At 40.7% G+C, this 20,836-nt stretch overlaps 1 protein-coding gene across 4 annotated transcripts in view; it reads right to left on the bottom strand.

Annotated features, from left to right (window-relative positions):
* Positions 1-20,836, bottom strand: part of LNX1 (ligand of numb-protein X 1) — a 364,589-nt gene that overhangs the window by 334,915 nt on the left and 8,838 nt on the right. The gene's annotated exons all lie outside the window — the stretch shown is intronic.

Here is a 20,836-nt window from a genome sequence, read left to right as displayed (position 1 = left end):
GCTCCCTGCCTGGCCCCAGCTCACCTCACCTCCGCTCCGCCTCTGCCTTCTCCCCTGAAAGCGCTGCCCTGCTCTGCTTCGCCGCCCCTCCCCTGGCTTCCTGGAGCTTCAGCTTTATGCAGAAAGAACTACGGAGCTAGAGAAGAGACCAAAGTTGGTGTGCAGTATGGCAGCTGTATTCCTCCCATTCCTTATTTTTCTTACAGATTCAATTTTCTATATTGCTACTACATCCATAAAGAGCCCCAATCTGGGCTTTCAAGGACTATGGTCTTTTAGAGGTGTGTTGCCATTTTGTGATCCGGGAAGACTGTCATTTCCTGCTTCATTCTCCTTTTGTGAATGGCGCATGAAAAGAGCCCAGTTCTCTTTTGATGTTTTTTACAATCGAGATTTTTCTGTACCCAACTCAGAGCCCGAGCCAAAGCCCACTACTGTCAATGGATGTCTTCATTGATGTCAGTAAGCTTTGCATCAGATACTAACACATCTCAGTTCCTAACTTCTGATTTATATTCATTACAATCAACTCCCCCTTTCTTCCCTTGGCTTATATATATATTACAGCTGCTTTCACTTCCTGTCTTAACTAGGCTGTTTTTTAAACCAACACAGCCTTATTCCTCACTTGTGGCTTTTGGGCCATCTAATAAAGTGTTCTTAAATGATTCCAAATCATCATTCACATTTTTCTGATTAAATTCTTTCTCCCACCTGATCTGGCTCAAAATTGTTTTCCGCTCTGTGAAATTGCCCCTATTAAAGCACCAAGTACCTATGCTATCATTAACTTTTAGTTCTGAGATCAGTTCCTTTTTATCTGTTAAGACAAGGTCTAATATAGAATTCCTCCATCTTGGCTGCAACATTTGTTGATTTAGTAAATTGTCATCTATTATGTTTAGAAATTCCAAGGACCTTTTAGTACTGACAGCATGAAACCTCCAGCATGTGTCACCCAAATTAATGTCTCCCCCTGACCACACAGCTTTTTTCCCTACACATTGTAGATACATGCATAAGGAAGTGGTCATTCTGTTCCATAGTGTGATTTGGTGGTCTGTAACAGATACCAACTAGTACCCCATCTTGTGCTTTATCGGTTATGGAACAACACTCTAAGCATTCAGTTTCTTTCACGTTATCAGTGACTTGAAACAGGTAACGTCATTTTTGATACAGAGTTCCTTACCCCCCTGCCCTTTTGCCCACTTGTTCCTTTCTAAATAGGTTATAATAATTAATGTTAACATTCCATTTATGTGAATCATCCCATCAGGTTTCAGTAATACTAACTAGATTGAATTTATGCTCATAAATGAACAATTCTAGTTTCTCTTGTTTATTATGCAGGCTCCTAGCATTGGTGTATAATTCTCATTTAGCAATTGGTGGTGAATTTTTCTGAAAGAAAAAAACACCCTTTTATTTCTGGCAGATTGGCTCATTCGGGTGGTAAACTGAGCTAGAGCATTCCTTCCTAAGAACTGTCTTTTTTGCATATGCTAACAGGTAGGAGGAATCCTATTTAATGAACATTATTTTCTATAGTATTACTACCCAGTTTGCATGTTTTGCCTTGCCTAGAAGTGAAACAAAGGACCATTAAACACACACTTGAAAGTAGTAATCCATGAGTCTTTGGATTGTCTATGGTATTTGTACAACACCAATCAGAAGAACATCTTGAGTGCTGAACTATGTTGGAAGGATCTGATTCAGATGCAATTTCTCTATGATATGCTATGTCATATCCTTACATTACTTTAAAGACATGAAGTGAATGGATTTTTGTATTTAATTGAACACATGTAGAGATGAAAGTTGTCCAAATATTTGGTGTAAAAGTCACTTAACCATTGAAGAATTTTACTTTTCTCATCTCGCTAAACATTACACAAAAATGTTTGTCAAGAAAAAATTAGTTTATTTACACAGCAGATTAAAAAAATCATTAAATAAAGACCATATTATTTTTTAAATTATTGGGAACAGCAGCATGAGTTACAAGGGAAGAAAAAGGAAAAGAAATCTTATCCAAGTCATGTTACTGGCCCCTCACAATTCCAATTTTTTTATTTTTATTTATTTATTTATTTATTGCAAGACAGGGGAGGGTACCTGTCCAGATCACTTATTCCCTTCTGTACCTAACCATTAGTTCAGTAAGATCCCAATGTACATAACCAGCTGGAGTGCCTTTGGAAAGACAGAGCTAGTGACTAAGTTACCCAAGTGCTTGCTTGCAGAGATAGCATAAGCATCCTGTCATTGTTGCCAATGATTTAGCATCTTATATTCTACACCTGCTACTCCATGGACAGACAAAAAACCCATGAACATATAGTACACTTGCTTATTTATGGATATAGAGAAAAACATCATTTCTAATCCCAGTCAAATGTATACACTGAAGAATTATGGCAAGTGCTGTTGCATTTTTAATACTAGTTAGTATAATTGCAGGTGCTCTTTTTACAAGCCTTTAATTCCATATTGAATATTAAGTAAACTTCTTGTTTTAGCAACATACTGTGGCAGTACTGTATATTGCAAAGAAAATTATTCCATTGAGGACCCTCTTCTTTGAGATATGGGAACATTTGAGTAGGCGAATGCAGCCAACTTCACCTTCCTCTTCTCCCTTCTAAGATGTACAACCCTATATTATATCATTAAAAAAGCAAACAAACCTGTGGTCCCCTCCTATCCTCAAAAATTTCTAAATAATCTTGTTGTAGTATTTAGCAGGAACCCATCTTCCATGGAGATAACTGGAGTCAACTGAATCCCTTTCGGTTTGAACCTGTGAGCTCAGCACCCTCAACTCCCAATGAAGCCATTGGGAGAAAGGGGAAAATTTAAATTAAAATGGTTATGCTGTTTCCAAGAATGAGGATAGGGGAAAATACACTGATTTTGCCCATTTTAAAAAAAATTCTGGCAAACTGTTCTCTGAGCTCTAGTACCCCCTTATTTTGGAGCAGGGATATGAAATTTGGCAGGAAGTGGCTTTTGTGTCAGATTGCCATCCCTGTGAAAATCCGCCAAAATCTGGCTGAGTTAGAAAGCTTTGAAAAATTGCAGCTCGCACTCTAGAATTTTGCTACAGTTTTGCACCTAAATTTCCTGAAGATTCCATCTGCAGGACTTTCCCCCTACAATTGCAGTTCCGGGCTGCTGTGGGCCTACTACCAGAATTAACAGCAGGATGCCTGTGTCTCCTGTGTTCTGAATGTCCACCATTCTGGGCCCAGGCATCATGGAGAAAGCTGCCCAGTTTGAAAGAAAAGGGGACAAGAGCTGTACTGGGAGGGGTGGAATAGTGGGAGTAGATTTGAACAAGGAGCCTTGTGGGGAAAGAGGGAAACTGGGTGTTGGGGAGAAACTAAGACTTGTTGGGCAAGGAGATTTGCTTGGGTGAGTGGAATGAGGAGTCTGAAGAGTGAAGACTGTTACTGGCCAGGTAAGGAGAACAGGACTGGGACAAGAAGCCAGGGCTGTGGACGAGACAGGGCTGCTACAGGAACGGGTTTGAGGGGATGGGGCAGAAGTGGTCGAGCTTGGGGGGAAATGGGCAAAATAATATGTGCCCATCTGTCATTGTGATGCCACTTGATGGAATTTCTGTTTTTAGTTAGCATTTGTGCATATAATTTACGGGGGCAGGCATCCTTAATTTGTCCTCTCCCCCATCTCCAGTGTATTCAGTGGGATATAGTCTTTAATTACATGATCATATACCATTTTTTCCACAGCCCCCTGCCTCATTCAGTGCACAGGATGGACAGTGCTCACTTATGGGGAGCTATTCAATGTTTTGTTTTCTCCTCATTGTTCAATATGTGACTCCATGTCTAATTTAGTGGACTGTATTCAGACCCTGCTCTGAAGACAGACATATTAATTTCCTCATGGGCTTTTCCATGGTACTAATCTCTATATTATCTGAATGCTTCACAAACATTAATGAATTTATCTTCACAACACCCCTGTGAGGTGAGTGAGTATTATCCCTATTTTACAGATGAGGTACTGAGGCACAGAGTTTAAGGTTAAAAAAATCCATTAATTTTGGGTGCCCTTGTTGAAACACCTAGGATCTGATTTTCTTCAAAGTACAAAGCAATACATTCAAAGCACAGCTCCTGTTGACACAGTTACAGCTGTGAGTGCTCAGCACTTCTGCAAGTTAAACCCACAGGTCTCAAGTCAGGCACCCAGAAAATGAGGAATATAGTTAGTGACCACCTGTGCAAAGTTTGGTCCAAGTGTCATGCCTCGCATCACATACAAACTCTGGAAGAGGTAGAAATAGAATCTAGTTCTCCAGGGTGGCAATCAACCATCCTCACTCTTCCTGCAGTTCTGTGTCTCATTCAATTAACATGTTCCATCTTCTGCAACAAATGAAGTAGGGGTACTATAGACAAGTCTCCTTGACTACACAATCTTATGCCTCACCAGAGAAAGCCCCATCCTGACCACTTAATGAAGCAGGAATACTATGGAAAAAAATAATATGTGATCATGTAATTAAAGACTTTGTCTTAATGCAGATGCACAAGAGGGCTGAATTAAGGTTGCACAGGCAACCTTAATTTTGGCATTTCCTAGCTTTTCAGTGCTTGATTTTGCAATGTTGATATTCTTTTAACATAGTTTCTGTTTGTGTGTGTGTGTGTGTCTGAACAGAATTTACTGCCTAGTGATGAACAGTCCATATTATCCTTATGGTCCTGCTCAACCATATCCTACATGTTTATTCTATAGTTCATCACGCCAAACATTTATATCACCACAACTAACATCTGCCTAGTCTTAGTCATAATACAGGAGTGAGATGGAAACTTCCAATAAAGGAAAGGAAATTGAATTCTATTGGCATACATATATCAAGAAACCACTGGCACCTTAAAAGCTTTGCCACAACTGTGAAGTCTCTTGCCACTTTCTGAAGCACCACAATAAGTGCTGTTTGGGATCAAGCCAGTTTTACATGACTCATTCCTCCCAGCTGGAGTTTATTTTGCCAATAGGCATCTATGTGGGAGGCCAGAATCTCATTGTAACAGAGTAAACTGTCACAGGAGGAAAAGGAAGGAAAAAAACCCAAGCCCTTTAAGAAGTGAGACTTACCAAGAAGCAGACTGTATATAGTTTGTGACTACCACAGGAATTAGAACTAGGATGTGGTCCATCTGGCTTCAATAGGCCATTAATCCTCAGCAAAGCCTGCTGGGAGTGGGAGGGTTCTGGGGCCTTTGCAATACAGGCTTGGCAGGAGGAGAGACAATGCCAGGTAAAGGCAGGCTCTTAAGAGAATACACCTCTACCCTGATATAACACGGTCCTCAGGAGCCAAAAAATCTTACCACGGTATAGGTGAAACCGCGTTATATCAAACTTGGTTTGGCCTTGAGCATTTCCGTTATTAATACAGTATTTGACATAAAAAGTTTTATTCTTGGTGTTGTTTTAGATAGGGCACATCTGATGTTGTCCTTCACATCACGCCCAGGATCGGGGCTTGCAGCCACGCATCCCTGTCGGGGCCAGGGCTCGCAGCCATGCGTCCCTGTTGGGGCCGGGGCTCGTAGCCTGGTGCCGGGGCTCGCAGGCGCGCGCCGGGGCCAGGGTCGGGGCTCATAGCTTGGCACAGGGGTCGGGGTCAGGACTCACAGCCACATGCCGGGGTCAGGGCTTGTAGCCCCACAGATCCACACAGCGGTCGGGGCTCGCAGCCATGCCTCGCGGTCAGGGCTCACAGCCCGGCACTGGGGTCGGGGCTCACAACTAGCAGCCGCACGCTGGGGTCGAGGCTCACAACCCCCCACATAACCGGGTTGTGATCTCCTGAGGGGTTGCGACCCCCAGTTTGAGAACCAATGTTGTAGACAAGACAGAAAACCATTTTTGCTTTTCCGCATTATATCTGAAATCGTGTTATATCGGATCGCATTATACTGGGGTAGAGGTGTATTAAGAATAACATTCAGGGTAAGAAATGCAGTTCCAAGGATCCTGAGAAGATTAAACCTGTGGGGACACTTCGGTAGAGGCCTGAAGAGATTCTCTTGCTTGAAAAAGTTACAGAAGAAGGTACTGAATTTTGACACACTGGGTGGGACCTGTCTCCCTATAGAAACTTTGGACTTCCCAGAAAGCAATTATTTTGATCACACTTGAGGCACAATGATCATGGAGAAACGGGACTGAAAGTGACTGTAAAATCTGGTGAAATAAATATGGTCTTTTTAAAAAGCTGCTGCCACGTCTCTGGTTTCCTTTATGCTCTACCATTTCTATGGTGGTTAGGTCCTCCTCGCTGACCCATGCTGAGTAGCTAAGACACTCATGCTTCAGAACAATTCTATAAGTGAACCCGCTAGCCTACTCATAGTTAGCTCATTCTATACAACATACCTGGGCGCTCAGCAGAGAAGCTGTGGGAGGAAGAAGACCAAAGGAACTGTTTCTACTTTCCCCTCATTCTCACACCAGAATGTCATGTGTCCATAGTTAACACATATAAATACGAGCAACAGAGCTTATAAGAAAGAAAATAAGTTAAGATGAAAAGAATAGCCAACCAGCATGTTATGAATTCTTATTTTCATGCCGTCCTTCCCATTCAATTAAGCCCCCTCTGGAAGTCACCTTGGCTGTACAGCACAACTAATTCTAAATTAGCCACTAAACACCGTTTGCATATACATGTAGACTCCTGTCTACAGAAGCTGGCAGACAACAGTGAAACCACCGAGAGCACATATCATTACAGCCCACCCAGGAGACTTTTATATCATAATTAGCTGGTTGTGGTGGCTTTTCCCTGTTACAAATGTGACAAGAATTCTCCCTTATATTTTCTGAATTGTTCCTGAACAACTTTGAATTACCCTGATTTTTTTTTTTTTTACTACTGGTAAGTGTGCATTCAACATCTGTAGTAGTCCAGATATGTTGTCATAAGTAGAATCAGTCTTTAGAGAGCCATCTAACATTGCAAGTGACAATGAGTGAGGGGTAAAGGATAAACAATTTTCTCAATATTAGCTGGATGATGAAAAGTTGTCTTATGGGCAACAGATGGATGGAAGAAAACCTTTGCTTGCCCTGATGATTCCTTCTTTAAGGAGGTAAATGGAACAGTAGTCACATTCTGACCTATATGTCCCTCATCCATAAGCATGTTTGGTTTTGCATCATTTGTAGTGTCAAGAAAATCAAGGAATGCTTTACCTCCATCCTCCCAGCCGGAAGCCAGAAGCTGAAGTAATTCCACCTTTTTCTGGAATGCATTAATTTCACAATAGGTAATCCGGGAGTGAAGATGCTGAGTAGCCTGAGAAGCAGTGCAGGACTGCTCACTGCTGTGTGGGATGTCTCGGTCTGACTGAGAAAATTCTGCATCTCTGTGGAAAACTGACTCCACAAAGTTTTGGATGTACACCAACGACTTTTGAGGGAGAGTGTCTCAAGAGGCAGTTTCAAATATCTCATGGTAACAATGCAATACTAACAAGGAAGAGAAAGCTGAAGGTCAAATGAATAGTTACAGGTAGCTTTCCCATCCTTTTTCTCCACAACTCAAGGTAATAATATCTGCTCACTGGTATTTCATTGCTATGTGCTCTATAAATTCATGGCTGTGGATATTCTGTGGTTATAGCACATTCTGAGAAGTGAGAGCAAAGTGCCTGTAAATCTGGGAGTTTTAACTTGAAGTTGTACGTGTAGGATTCACTAGAGCATACAATTCAGCATCATATTTTCATCTTAATTTATGTATGCTCATAAAACTAAAATCCCCCCACACAGATGACACTGCGTATCATTCAGCTTATATAAAGTGAAAACTGAGACTGTCTATTAAAAAAATAAGAGATATTAATGTGGTACAGAAAGTTGCCTGAAGTAGTAGATGGAGCTATCCAATGCTTTCCACAGAAATTTGCAACAGTTCTTTAGACTGAGCATTCATCATTTCCTTACATGCAATAAAAAGCTTCCACTTCATGCTAACATGAAGAACATATTCACAAATTGTAGTCTTTACGTTTTTCAATGCATCCTATTGACACGTGACATATTGTTCTTTTGACTCCGCTTATTTCATTTATGTCTGTCTTTCTCCAGCATAACAGTCCAGATGTTATCTAAACTGCAGCTTATTTTCTGTTTAAATATTTTCATAATCCCACTGTTACACAATAATAGAATACTATTTATTTAAATATTTGTGGATGTTTTCTAAATTTTCAAATATTGATTTCAATTACAAACACAGAATACAAAGGTACAGTGCTCACTTTATACTTTTTTTTATTACAAGGATTTCCACTGTAAAAAAAAATAGTATTTTTCAATTCACCTAAGTACTGTAGTGCAATCTCTTTGTTGTGAAAGTGCAACTTAGAAATTTAGATTTTTTTTGTTACATAACTGCACTCAAAAACGGAACAATGTAAAATTTTAGCGCCTGCAAGTCCACTCAGTCCTACTTCTTGTTCAGCCAATCGCTCAGACAAACAAGTTTGTTTACATTTGTAGGAGATAATGCTGCCCACTTCTTGTTTACAATGTCACCTGGAAGTGAAAACAGGTGTTCTCATGGCACTGTTGTAGCCAGCGTTGCAAGATATTTATGTGCCAGATGCGCTAAAAATTCATATGTCCCTTCATGCTTCAATCACCATTCCAGGGGACATGCGTCCATGCTGATGATGGATTCTGCTTGATAACAATCCAAAGCAGTGTGGACCGATGCATGTTCATTTTCATTATCTGAATCAGATGCCACCAGCAGAAGGTTGATTTTCTTTTTTGATGGTTCGAGTTCTGTAGTTTCCGCATCAGAGTGTTGCTCTTTTAAGACTTTTGAAAGCATGCTCCACACCTTTCCCTTTCAGATTTTGGAAGGCACTTCAGATTCTTAAACCATGGATCGAGTGCTGTAGCAATCTTTAGAAATATCACATTGGTTCCTTCTTTGTGTTTTGTGAAATCTGCAGTGAAAGAGTTCTTAAAATGAACAACATGTGCTGGGTCATCATCTGATACTGCTATAACATGAAATACATGGCAGAATGTGGGTAAAACAGAGCAGGGGACATACAATTCTCTCCCAAGAAATTCAGTCACAAATTTAATTAACACATTATTTTTTTAATGAGCATCATCAGCAAGGAAGCATCTCCTCTAGAATGGTGGCCAAAGCATGAAGGGGCATACAAATGTTTAGCATATCTGGCACATAAATACCTTGCAATGCTGGCTACAAAAGTGCCATGCAAATGCCTGTTCTCAAGTTCTGGTGCCATTGTAAATAAGAAGAGGGCAGCATTATCTCCTGTAAATGTAAACACACTTGTTTGTCTTGAGTGCAGTTATGTAACAAGAAAAATCTACATTTGTAAGTTGCACTTTCTGGATGAAGAGATTGCACTACAGTACTTGTATGAGACGAATTGAAAAATACTATTTCTTTTGTTTATCATTTTTACAGTGCAAATATTTGTAATAAAAATATACACTTCGATTTCAATTACAAACACAATATATATGAAAATGTAGAAAAACATCCAAAATATTTAATAAATTTAAATTTGTATTCTATTGTTTAACAGTGCAATTAAAACTGCATTAATCGCGATTCATTTTTTTAATCACAATTAATCTTTTTGAGTTAATCGCATGAGTTAACTCGATTAATCGACAGCCCTAATTTATACAGTACTCAACACCTCTACTGGTGATGGTCTTTACTACTTCACCATTTGAAAAGCCTCTGTCAAGAAGTGTTTGAATTGGGTATGCTCTTACAGTCTAGGGTGCATGTTAAACCATATATTCATAGAAGAATTTTACAAGTGGCTTCTTGTTGGATGCCACATTTAGAAACTTCTTCCATGGAGGAACAGAGCATCTACCAATCATCAGGTACTTCTTGTGTCTAATCTTAGATCCTGTCTGGTCCTGTCTTTCTGCAGTTTTCACAGAGTTCCTGTTGTCATAGACTGGCAAAGACTTGGATTACAGAATTAGCTTTGTCAAATCATTTTAGTACCTGCCTCGAGTACTCAGCAGCCAATACATTGAATGTGTAAAATTTGCCTCCAGCCATCATTTGCATTATTAGCATGGCATCTCTGATGTACACTGTGGTTTCTTTGTTGTATGTTCTTAGCTCATAAAGTCTTTCTGCTTGAGGTTCCAGCTGATGCTCTAATTCAGCTTTCTCTGTTTTTCTCACTGTTCCATAGACATGGATGAGGGACGTAGGCACAGGTCCTATTGCGTGACTAAGAACAGTTGTCAAGAAGCAGTGAGAGGCAAAAAGGCATCCTTTAAAAAGTGGAAGTTAAATCCTAATGAGGAAAATAGAAAGGAGAATAAACTCTGGCAAATAAAGTGTAAAAATATAATTAGGAAGGCCAAAAAAGAATGTGAAGAACAGCTAGCCAAAGACTCAAAAAGTAATAGCAAAAAAATGTTTAAGTACATCAGAAGCAGGAAGCCTGCTAAACAACCAGTGGGGCCACTGGATGATCAAGATGATAAAAGAGCACTCAAGGACAATAACGCCACTGCGGAGAAACTAAATGAATTCTTTGCATCGGTCTTCACGGTTGCAGATGTGAGGGAGATTCCCAAACCTGAGCCATTCTTTTCAGGTGACAAATCTGAGGAACTGTCCCAGACTGAGGTGTCACCACAGGAGGTTTTGGAACAAATTGATAAACTAAACAATAATAAGTCACCAGGACCAGATGGTATTCACCTAAGAGTTCTGAAGGAACTCAAATGTGAAATTGCAGGACTACTAACTGTTGTCTGTAACCTATCATTTAAATCAGCTTCTGTACCAAATGACTGGAGGATAGTTAATGTGATGCCAACTTTTAAAAAGAGCTCCAGAGGAGACCCCGGCAATTACAGGTCAGTAAGCCTGACTTCAGTACCGGTTGAACTGGTTGAAACTATAGTAAAGTAAACTGGTTGAAACTATAGTAAAGAACAAAATTGTTAGACACACAGATGAACATAATTTGTTGGGGAATAGTCAACATGTTTTTTGTAAAGGGAAATCATGCCTCACCAATCTCCTAGAATTCTTTGAGGGGGGTCAACAAGCATGTCAACAAGCAGAGGCAAGGACCTGTTCGTGGACTTTGTCTTCACACTTTTTGTTAGAACACTTCTTTCTCTCATTGCTTTTGCATATTCATAATACGAAGCTATGATTTGCCATCTCTAACACGAATACTGACCTGCGCATAAGTGTCACTGAATTAAAAAGCTAGTTTCTAGAATGTTTCAAAGGCTAGTACTGCATGGGTAGGCAGTTACAAATTAAAACCTTCTACCAGACAGACTACATGCTAGACAGTATGTACAAAAGCTTACAAAGAGAGAAGCATTACATTAGGAATTCGCATACATTTATATCTACCCACTATGCAGTACATGCAATCTACTGCTACCGATGCACAGCCTTCAGTGAGAGACATATTTGGTCAGCAAATTTCAATTGAAAACTATTATCATTTGAAATACTTTGACAATTAAGAATATACGATGTGAAAACGTGTTTTCTTGTTTGTATATGAACATTTTGCAATATTTGCCATATGCCAACAGTGTGTGGCAAAAATACTTGCCCATGCAAAACCAATTAAAAAAATTTAATACATTGTTGTGTGATAGCTTTGATCAATAAATACCACATTAAGGTGTTGAAATTAACTCAGATGGTGAAAACTGAAGTCATAGTCATGTTGCAGTGTTTCTGGAAGTGTGCAGCACCAACAACAAAAAGACTCATTTGGGGTATCATTGTTTCACCTTGCCTACAGGCTTACGGCACCACTTGACAGTTCCACATCATACCTTATCTAAACATACATAAAATAAGCTTTCAAATGACATATAATGTGGGTGTGCTTAAGGTGGGGACATTAAACTCCAAAAATCTTTTCTGAGGAATTGTCACACCTATTTGAAGCTGTTACTAAGACTTCTTAAAGTACCCTAGTGTGATCATTTCTGGGGAAGTATTAAAAAATAAAACAAAATACAGACTATAGCTGGATCTGAACACTGGGGAGGAATCTTGGATTGTTTGTAGAAGACCACTTGTTTTTGATACTTGAGAAGTATGTTGTTGGCACTGGAGAAGGGATGCATCTCTTCTTTTCCTCCCCCAATTGGACATGGGTGGAGATAATTTGACATTTTTAGCAGGGCTTAAACTCAGTTCCTCAAGTGACTGTCCACATGGATTATATTTTTGGCCAGTACCTGCAACTCGTGCTTGGACCACCCAAAGGTGTAAAAGGCAGAATAGGCTCAACCATCCCTCAGTTCCCTACCAATCATAGCAGTGAGACAGAATCCCTGTAGTGTCTGCCTGCTTCTTTGAGCACTGTGGTAGCATTAGTGTTAATTAGTAGTATTGTTAATTAATTAGTAGTGTTAGTCTTTTTGCCTGTTGGCACAAAAAGCCCCAAACATTTTTAGTTAGATATTTAATTTATAGATTAGACCCTACCCTCTGTGCAGGGGCTCTAGCAGTATGGCATAAGTGAAACCTCTGGGGTTCAAACCTGACCCTTGTTTAAGCAGCACTGAAGCTTCAATGACAGGCACTAAAGGTGCCTTGTTTGTTTAGTAGAAGATGATTTTCCTGAGCAATTCTCCTTCTCTAAGTAGACTCAAAAAGGTAGAGCAGCCTTCTTAAAATTCTTCCTATGGCAGACACTTATGCAAGCCTTGTTAGACATCAACAGGAAGAACAATATATAAACCTCAGACCTTGGTCAGTTCCTCGCTGTAAGAGTCCCAGTGAGCCAAGAGATTCTAGCCCAAGGTCCTTTGCTATGTCAAAGAAGAGTCCATAGTTGTCTGCCTGCATCCTGGAGAGCAAGAGAGCAGCAGGAAGGAACTCTCTCTGGTGCCCACCTGAGACACAAGAATCAGCAAGTGTCTGAGTTGTTTTGGGTTCAATAGTCAAAAGGCAGTGAACAGTCTAACAAAGAGGCAGTGTAGACCGCTGTATGCTGCTGTCCAAAAGAATCCAATCTTGGATGCATATGCACCAAGAGGAAACTATGTGGACAACATCTTAGGAAGACTCACAGTAATTGTAAGGTAAGTAACCATTCTTTCTCTGCCCCCTGTAACCTTTGAGAACAACTATTTGCCCTGTTTCACTCCTCCAACAGTATTTGTTACTGCATTCAGCAGTGATGGAGTGGAACATTATCTGTATATTTCTGCTAAAATGATCAGTAGCTTGAAGTGACATTTAAATTGTCATAATTGTGTTTTAGAGTTAATACCCCCTTGAGAAGAATGTGGCAGTTGATGCCTCTCAAATATATTGTTTTGCTGCATGTTTGCAAACTGATATGTAACACTGCAACATTTTATATTTAGAAGATTTTCTTCACAAATATGAGGCCTACACACTTTTTAAAGGAAGGTTATATTCTGTATCCTAATTCTGTGGCACGACAAGGATTGAATGGCAAACTATGTAGTATTGTAGAAAATACAGGTTCTTAAGCCAGATTTTGCTCCCCTCCCAAGTACAGTGATGTAAATATAGCAGATTTTCATTTAAGTCAATGGAGTGACTTTGATGTAACAGCAGAATTTAGCCCCCTCCCTTTAGCTTTCAATATGACCATCTCAGATGCAAAAAAGCATTTGGAAATTGAATAGATAACCCAAGGTTTTTTTTCCATTGTTTTCTATTGTTTTGTTTTTAAGACAAAAATAAAATATTGAAAAACTTATAGTGAAGTACTTATTTTTCAAATCCACAGAAGAACACAGTTTGGGGAAGTACACAAATCAGGAGATCAGTACATATTGTGTACAAAACTACACTCAATCCTGCAGTTAGATGCAAATGAGTGGCCCTTTGCACACACATGGAGCCCCTTTGTAGTCAATGGGACTGTGCAGATGCAATGGCTATTAAGATGGATCCACATGGAGGATAAGGGGCCATACTTTGGGCTCTACATGCAGTAACTCATGAAAAAGCTACACACTGAGGGAAAATGGTAGGTTATTACACTGTGTCGTATTTCTTTGGTTGGAGTTCTTAAGGTTTAAATAAAACTTTGGGGCCAAGTATATCCATAGTGAAACTCCATTAACTTTAGTAGTGTTAGAACTGGAATGAGTTTTTCCCTGATAAACTAAATTGCATTTAGCCCTGACACTTGTATGAGCTAGCTGTGTTCTTTGCTTCCAAGATACGCAACTGATTGGAATCTGACTCTGAAAAAAAAAATTATTATAGACATCTTTTCTTTAGTTCTTTAAAACAAGCAAAATTAGTTGTCTGTGAAAGGATGCAACTGTCCTTCTATTTTTCTAGTCATGTGATTTATAATAATCAGCAACAGTGAAAGCAGATATCCTCCACATGTATTCAAAAAGCATCTCTCTTGGCAATTGCTGATAAGACTGGAATCTGTAGTCTGCACTGAACAGAATTTGAATGATGAGCTGAACAGCAGACTGTTTGTGTGCATGTATAGTAGGGAAAGTCAGGCACAGTGTTGAGAACTGACATATAAAATAAAGCCGAGATGCTGAAAAGCCAAGTTTAAAAAAAACCCAGCCCAAACATTTGGTTAACCTTTGTGAAGTGGAAGTGCTCATCTCTCACTGTTTTCTGAATGATCTTAAATTTGGTTAATTGTTTTTAGATTTGAAAGCAATTGGCAGACAGTCAAAGTTTGAATCTGATGAAGTACAATTGGTTTGTTCACAGGAAGTTTGGAAAGGAAAATAAAGATCTAGCAGACAATAAAACAGTCATGATGAAGCTAAGGCTAAGCCATCATGTCAACACAGAAGAAAGCAAACAGTGTTACTGAATTGACTGGAGCAAGCAACATTTAAAAAAAGATTTTCTGTTGGAGGAGACCTGATAGGGTTAGAAGTTTATGCATTTAATGACCTTCAGCAAGTCACGGGCAGGTCATTTATACCAGGATTGCCAATTCAGGGCTACATTGGCAATATGCCAAAGACCAATGACCATACCTAATTTCCATAAATTGGAGCAGCCATTTTAATCTAATACCATGGCCATGGAAACTACAGTTCATAGAACGCAATGCCCCATGTTGATTCCGAGAGGCCAACATTTAGAACTCTGCCAGCTGCATTTATCCTGTGGACTTCACTTAGCTATCCTGTGGTTCTGATGTAAATAAAATAATCCACCAAACACTCCCTCCTCAAATACTTCGAAATTCTAATATAATGTAATTTACACTAAATAAAAAGTAAGGTTTTATATGTGTAAATCACTGTTACTTTACATAATTAGCTGAAATGTAACTCAGACCTGTATGCAAAAAACAACACAGTACCGTGTATGCGTGACAACAGTTGGTAGAAGAGTTTCTGATGGAACAGTTTTCCTTTGGAATTTTCAGTTTTCAGTGGAATTTAAACATTTTATGGGAACACGTCAATTCCACCAAAAGCTTAGAGGGAAACCAGTCAGGCAGACAAGCTAACTGGTGGACTGGCCAGGCTGCTTGCCTCATGGCCACCCTCTCAACCTGATTTTCCAACAGTCCGCCCACCAGCCAGCCACGGGGCTGGTAGGAACCCAGTGTCACCTGCTGCCCAGTGAGCTCCCTGGGCTGCCTCAGCTTGTTTGCTCGTTTGCTAGACAGTCAACAAGCCAGCCAGCTCGCTAGCTCCTCGGTTGGTGGGCCCTGAAATTGATTGCTCTGTTTTGCCAGAAATACTGTGCTGTCAATGTTTCACGCTGATGTGGAACAAAATGAAACACCAACAACCTGTAAATTTCTTGCAAAACAGAAATTTCTTCAGTGGCCAGCTTTATTAGTAATAAAGGATGTCTGGAGTACTCTATTTTGTAGAAAAGGACAAGAAACATGGGACTTCTACTGTTTCAAGCCTTAGAGGAATTACCAGAGGGAGCCAGGTATGGTGTGGGAGTCCTCTAGATTGTATTTATTTATTTAGGTCCTTGGAGACTTAAATACCCACCTAGACAATTCTATCAACAACCTTGTATCCTGACCTGCATGGTAAATACTTGGTTTCTCCCAAGTTATCTCCAGATCTTTACTGTCAGCCAGACACATACTAGACTAGCTTTAGCCAAGGGGTGGATACTGGGAACATAAAAAACATACTTCTCTCTGTCAGATGATCACCTCATCCAAGTGAAAATCATAGCTTTCCCACTATCTTTCTTGGGTGGCAAACTGACTAGAATGGTTCCTTCTTAAAGTCTATTGAGTCAATGAATTTTGAGATTTTCAGAATCCAGTGAACCAAGAACTAACAGGGAACCTATTTAACAGCAACAGATAAAATACAAAGGCCTAAGACTAGAATGCTGCTGATGCAATATGCACTTTGAATCTATTCGACAGCAGCACAAGGATTTTTCACTGAAATAGACTATTCTAAAGGAAGTGAAAAAGGCACTGGGGCAACAAATCTTCCTACAGAGATTAGACATAAGAGTGACTCTGAGTTGGGACAGTGTGAGTACTGCTGCTACTCCACCTACTGATGAGAAGGCTCCCCACTCAGGTACCAGCTGCTCCTGCTGCTTGTCTTGCCTAATAAGTTGTCTCTTTACCAGCCAGTGAAAAGGCAGGAGGAGGGGACTTCTCCTTCTGCTTTTAGAGAAAGAGGAGGGCAGTGTATTCCTGAACCCCCTTCACTTGTAATTAATTCCTGTCCATATTTGTTCATAGGAAACAAAGTTCCATTTCTGGATGGCTGGACATGGCAGTTGGGGAATGCTAAGGAAAATACAAAAGCAGAATCCATTGTTATCCCTCCTTTAAACTAAGTTAAAGGCTCCTGCTGCAGGACACCCCTTTTATTGCCTCATCAGGGCTTTGAGATAAAGCCTCAAGAAGATAAAGTATTCCACTGTATCTCACCCCAAATCTGAGAAGACTTCTGTTTGTCTTCAAAACACATAGATGAAACTGACAAGAAAACACAGTACAATGAAAGATAGCTGTTAGAAGTGCAGAAGGCTTGCTGATCAAGAAACTTACTCGTTTATAGCAGGAATATGATACAGAACTAAGAGATGGGATTTTCTTAACACAGACTAAAAATGGTAAAGAATAAAACTGCTGCAAAACCTGAAAAATGCCTTTGTCATGAGCAGGCATAACCTTTGAAATTTCAGTTAAAAGGGAATATCCCATGAATCGAAGATGAGGATTTTCAGACTTTCTAGTTTCTTAAAGTCCTCTTTTGTTTTACATTGAGAGTAGTGGTGTCTCTTACCAGGGAAGCACAGGCAGGCAGTAGATTAGTACTTATTTAGATGGTAAATTCCAGCCTATTTGAATTGTATTAAGCATTCTCCTTATTTCTGTGGGATTTGTCATAAATCTTGAGTAAATATACTTAGCACAACCTCAAAGACTGAAGTTTTGATTTCTCAGAGGGCTCAAATCTTTAAGCCTTAAAACTTCTCTTGTTTAAGAGAGATAAAGCAAAGGAATCTACTTGTCAAAACAAATATAGCAAAAAACCTGACTACAGTCCTAGACATTATCTCAATGGGAAGTGGCACTCATGCTAGGCTTTTCGGTAGCATTCTTTGCCCAGGAGCGAAATCTATTATAGGAATTAGTACAGCCTCTTAAAATGATAGCATCACTAAGAAGCAAATGAATCCTATTCTCTTTCCCTCTGTCACCCCCATCCATTCTTCCTCTTTTAAATAGTCTTCAAAGTTTTCTTCAAAGGTCTCCATCCTATCTTTGTTGCCATGGTCACTCAAAGAGTTGAATCAACATTTTCAAAAGTAGTGACTGCTCTAAATGCTTTGTTATTGGAGCTACAGAATCAGTTCTGTGCTGACTAGCGCAAGAGAAGAGAAGTCTTTTTCAAATCAAGTTTACCCTGCACATTAAACTAATCTGAGGGGAAAAAAACAACCATGTGCTTGCCATTGGCGGGAGGCAAAATGTGGCAGGAATGATGATGACCCCATTGTCCTGGCTGCAACATTTGGAGCAACACAAAGGGTTGAGAAGATACAGCTCTTCTATGACATCTAAAGATGTTTTACTCACTCTTTTTAGTCACACTGAAACTGAGAAAGACAACTGCCTCTCTGAAGGAAAGGAGTCAGGAAATATGAAGGCTTCTGAGAATTTATAAAAAAAAAAATCAGACTTCCTCTCCCAACAAGTGAGCAGGCTGAAATAAGGGTGACACATTTGGGCAGCAATGGTGGAAGGAGCTGGCTGGGTCAGTCCTAGACAATGGATGTAGGGAGAACACTGGGGCAGCTTATTTATTTTAAAAAATGTAAGAGAGATGCACCTTCTGTCATTTTGCTTGATTGGGGCTTCTCATGTCCACTTCATTGTTCCCCTTCAAATCTCTTCTCACAACTCTCTTTTGTCCTCATACCTACAAAACCCATGACAATGGTTAGCCTGCTGGTGTGCTGAGACAACTGCCTGTTACACTGACTAATACTGTCTCATTGTTTCCTTGTATGCCCCCATTTGCCTGTATCCATCTGTTGTTTCCTGCCCTCTATGGAGGTTGTAAACTCTTTGGGGCAGGGATTGTCTTTCTGTTCTGTTTTTGTACAGTGCCTAGTACAATGGGCTTCTAGGTACTATGGCAATACAAATAATAATAAATGAAGTATGTGTTTGCCTTTCTTCTGAGAGGAGATGGGGTAGAGAGGTATGTCTCCTCTATCTTCATTTGACTTTCTTTTCATGGCTGTCTCCTTTCCTTATGTCTATTTTCCACATTCCCCCCTTCCTCCTCCAAATCTTTCCTTTTCTAGTTATCTGTCTCTGCCATTGCCCTTCCAGCAGCTCTTTCTTTTTATTCACCCTTCCCACATTATCTGCTTTCCTTTGCTAGTAATCTTCTGACTTCTGCTTAGGTTTACTCTCTCATGTTCTTGCCAGTCTATGCCCCACTCCACCAATGGCTTCCCTATGCTCTGCTGAGCTGCTCCCATCACTTCCCTTCTTTTCTTTTTTCTCCAGTTTCCATAAACTGTTTCTCTCTTACCATCCACTGTTGCTGGAGCCCCCATAGCCTTCTTGTCCTGTTCCTCCCTTTATTTCCATGCACACTTAATCATAGAATATCAGGGTTGGAAGGGACCTCAATAGGTCATCTAGTCCAACCCCCTGCTCAAAAGCAGGACCCATCCCCAATTAAATCATCCCAGCCAGGGCTTTGTCAAGCCTGACCTTAAAAACTTCTAAGGAAGGAGATTCCACCACCTCCCTACTTCATCCACATCAATTCATCCAGCCCGTTACCCCTACAGCTCCATTGAGCTTGTGTCCCCACCAGTTTCTAATCAAGCCATCCTCTGTCCTGCAGGCCTTCCCTCCAGCCAATTGCATTTCTGACCCCAACCTCCTTCTCATTTAAAGATCCTCTGGCCTCAGCCCTCCCTCCAAAAAACCCTACTAATCCAATTCATCCCCGTCCCTTAGTACCTAGTGCCCTCTTCCCAGCAAATGAATCCTGTGAGCCACAGCTCCTTATGTACTAATGTAGCCATTTGATTGTCCACAATTCCCATCCCTTAGCTCCAGTTGGGCCCATTCATTCTCTGATCCCCTGACATGGGGTGCACCACTCACTGCTGGTCTGGCACCTCTTCCTGGCCACTCTGGGGATTAGCTCTTGAGGTCAACTTCCCTTTCCATGCAGTCACTCTCTCTCACTCAGGCCTGCAGCTACTCTCATCCCAGGAACCGCAGTGTCCTCTTCGTGACTCAGCCCTCCATCCAGGTGACTCAGTGTTCCTCCCTTCCAGAGTAACAAAGTCCCCTCTCTCTACCAGTTCTAGGCAGTCTTCCCTTCCACTTCTTTAGTGCCACTCTCTTAGAAGCTGCTAGGGGAACCCAGGCCCACCCTCTACTCTGGGTTCCAGTCCAGGGCCCCTGAGCTCAGCAGTTCTGCGCTTTCCCTCATTGCTCCTTCCCTGGACCACTTCTTGCCACACCTGGTTCCCCTTCTCTCTCTGGGTGTACTAACTCCAAACCCTCTGCTAAGGAAGTGACTACTGCCTGCTTTCCTGCAGCCTTTCCCAGCAGCCACTGCTGTCTGATGTTAGCTACCTGGCTTTATACAGGTCCTGCCTGTTCCTACACACTGATTAGCTCCCTGCCTCTTGCTCCAGGTGCAGCCTGTAGAGTTAAAATAGCCTCCCTGGCCACCTTAACCCCTTTCAGTCCTGGGTGGGTGGTCACCCATCACACCCCCATGAAAGAAAGAGCAGTGCTTTATGAACCAAACCCCCCTTTACATTCACTCCGCCAAGATCAGTTTGCCTCTGTTATCCTGCTCCTCTTTTGCTTCATTTGATCTCAACACAGGCAGAATCATCAAGAAGATTCCCTCTGCAGTCTTCTGCTGTCACCCAGGTCTTGGAAGTCATTTTCTTTTTAATGAACTGCCTAACACACAGTCAACGCCTTTGTCATCTGTTTGTTTACAGGACTGCCACATCAAAAACTAAATGTATACGGTATGTCCTCAGGCCTTTAAGCAAGAGGTGTCCACATAAGAAAGAATGGAAGGCTGAGAGAAGGAGACACCACAATAGATTAGACTGTTATGTCACCTGGGGAGAGAGATATCCCATGTGAAAGAGAACAGGTCTCTCTCTCTCTTTCCTACAACATTTTGACAAAGGGTTAGATCCTGCTCTCCTTACCAAAGCAGACTCACTGAATGCATTGGGGCTACCCATGTGAGAAAGCCAAGCAGGATTTGGCCCAATATCTGATTTCAC

Source organism: Lepidochelys kempii, chromosome 4 (assembly GCF_965140265.1).
Source record: "Lepidochelys kempii isolate rLepKem1 chromosome 4, rLepKem1.hap2, whole genome shotgun sequence".
Classification (NCBI taxonomy): Eukaryota; Metazoa; Chordata; order Testudines; family Cheloniidae; genus Lepidochelys; species Lepidochelys kempii.
The sequence above is the reverse complement of the archived record's forward strand: the minus strand, read 5'-3'. Positions and strand labels throughout refer to the sequence as shown.